This window comes from Etheostoma spectabile, chromosome 4 (genome assembly GCF_008692095.1).
Source record: "Etheostoma spectabile isolate EspeVRDwgs_2016 chromosome 4, UIUC_Espe_1.0, whole genome shotgun sequence".
Classification (NCBI taxonomy): Eukaryota; Metazoa; Chordata; class Actinopteri; order Perciformes; family Percidae; genus Etheostoma; species Etheostoma spectabile.
In genome coordinates, this window is record NC_045736.1 from 35022028 (window position 1) to 35024312 (window position 2285).

Genomic DNA, 2285 nt, shown 5'->3' on the forward strand with positions numbered 1-2285 from the left:
GAGCCTTTTATTTCAGTGTCGGAGTGATTCAATTTTCTGATTAGCAGATTATTTTGACTAGATGAGCAAAGGTGGGGGAAGTAAATTGGAAAATGGTAGTGGGTTTTAGGTAACCTTCATTGTATAATAGAACGTAAACTTGCTCATGTGCAGCGCTCGTTAAATCTTATGAAATCTTGTGAAATCTTATGAAAATGGCAGACTGACGTGACTCTAGAGTCAGGACGTCAACTCTGTTTAGTTTTTTTTGTTTTACTTCTTAATTTGAAAGATTTGGAGACATTGTATGCATTGTTCAATATTACCAAAGACTGGACTACCCATGCTTTGACCTACTTTCATTTGACAGATACAATTTTAAGTGCAATGTCTCTAACAGACAGTCAATTAACGTGCACTGCAAATGAGCAATAGAAGATGATATTTTCTTAGAGTAGGATCAAGAGGACTCAGGTGGAGACTCTTTTCCCTTCATACCTTTCAAGAGACCTTTGGACCAATGAGGAAAAGAAAACCAAAAAGAGACAAAGGACACAGACAAAAAATGAGAAGGGTAAAACAGAAAGACAGTGATGACACATATTGACAACCAGACATGCTAAATACACAGATACTGATATAATGGAGATGAGGACATTAACATGTATATATCTTTGTTAAGGGAGGAAAATCCATTAAAATCATCCTAAACCCAATGGCTTCAAACAAATAAAGTTTGAGCTTTGAATGAAATGAGTGATATTGTCATGAGAGAAGGGCAGCATAGCACGCGTCAGGGCCTCCTTTTCCCAGTTTGTTACAACTCGGGTCTTGTTTTTCTGGTTTTGGCCATTATTGCTATTAGTTACTAACACTAACGTCACCAATTGCTGAGATATGGGAACACGGGGACTTTACTACAACAAAGTCTGAGGTGGCAAGAAACACGAGCAGTCAGACACATGGTCACTGCCCACTATCCAAAATACATTACATTAGATTACACACCTCATTATGCATGCCGTCCAATTGTACAGTATCCATGTTTTTGTCTGACAATAGGGTAATTAAAAGTTTATCTAGGGTTGGGCATCGTTTTGATTTGAACAATTCTGATCCCGATTCTTTCTTTCAATACCAATTCTTATTGATTCCAATTCTCGGAGGGGTGGAGTTGAAATGGATCACATGCTTATTTCACAGAAAGGAGGAACATTTCATTTAAATTCGATCATTTCCAGTAGAGTTGGGCGGTATCCAAATTTTGATACTGTCAAACCTCGGTAACCTATTTTACCCCGGTGTCCGGTATTTCCGTGACTAATTAAAAATGATGACGTAAGGCTCAGACAGCGTCACCAAACTGTTGGCTTGTGCCTACAGCGTTCAGAAAGTGAATACCAAACACTAACACTGAAACACCTCTCCCTTCTCATTAGGTTGGAACTAGAAATGCTGCCAAACTGCAGAAGTTGTGTTCTTCTTCGAGACCAGGTCACTCTGTGCAAAGACTTGATGACAGTATTGAAACTGATACCGTTGCTATTTTTATACGGTATTACCGCCCAATCCTAATTTCCAGGCATTTTTAACATAAACTAAAGCCACACTAGAGAGCTGCTTACTGTGCTCCATGGTTTGATTCGAAACCAAATTTTCCAAAGGATTCCAATAAAAAAAAAAAAAAAAATTCCATTGAAATAGTAATTTTTTAAATGATTCTAAGTTGAAACCGGTTCTCAATCCCCAATCCTATTTATCTAAACCACTTTGATGTGGAGGTAAAACTGAAAGTGAGCTCATCTGAAATGTCACTGATATTCCCTAATTATCAACAGGAAAACTACAGTACCTACATCAGGTCCAAGTTGAAGAAGAAAGTGGGTCTGTAAAATGTGATGGAAATTCATACTCTTTGCCTTTTCTCTTCCAAAACCAATCTGGTTGACATGGAGGTCTGTTTCCCACCTGTATGATGGTCTGAGGGCCCGTGTTTCCTGACCCGCTTGGCTTTTAAGCAATGTTGCTGCATTCCCAGATCTCAACAATGAACTTGGGTTGTACAATGCTGATGGCCAACTTCGAAAAGTAAGACCCATATTGTAGTAAATACAATGTATTCTTTAAAGGTGCTCTAGACGATGTTGGGTGACGTTGGAAGTATTTTCAAACAAAACAAGACTAGCTTGCCCCTCCCTCCTCCTCCTCCTCCTCATCTTGTCCCCTCCCTTCTGTGCTCCCGCGCACTTACACCCCTCCCCCACTCCCACCCCTAAATCCTGTCGGTTATTGGCTGGAACGCTGGA

The 2285-nt window shown here is 39.7% G+C and overlaps 1 protein-coding gene across 26 annotated transcripts in view; it reads right to left on the minus strand.

Moving 5' to 3' along the window:
* nfasca (neurofascin homolog (chicken) a) overlaps nt 1-2285 on the minus strand; it is a 185394-nt gene that overhangs the window by 7608 nt on the left and 175501 nt on the right. For 3 of the 26 annotated variants that reach the window (XM_032513152.1, XM_032513155.1, XM_032513165.1), the window contains one exon: nt 478-489. The exons of 22 other annotated variants lie outside the window; for them this stretch is intronic. The gene's annotated coding sequence lies outside the window, so the exon portion shown is untranslated. Of the gene's footprint in view, nt 1-477; nt 2059-2285 lie in introns of all 26 variants that reach the window. One more of the 26 variants, XM_032513154.1, reaches the window with a different exon arrangement.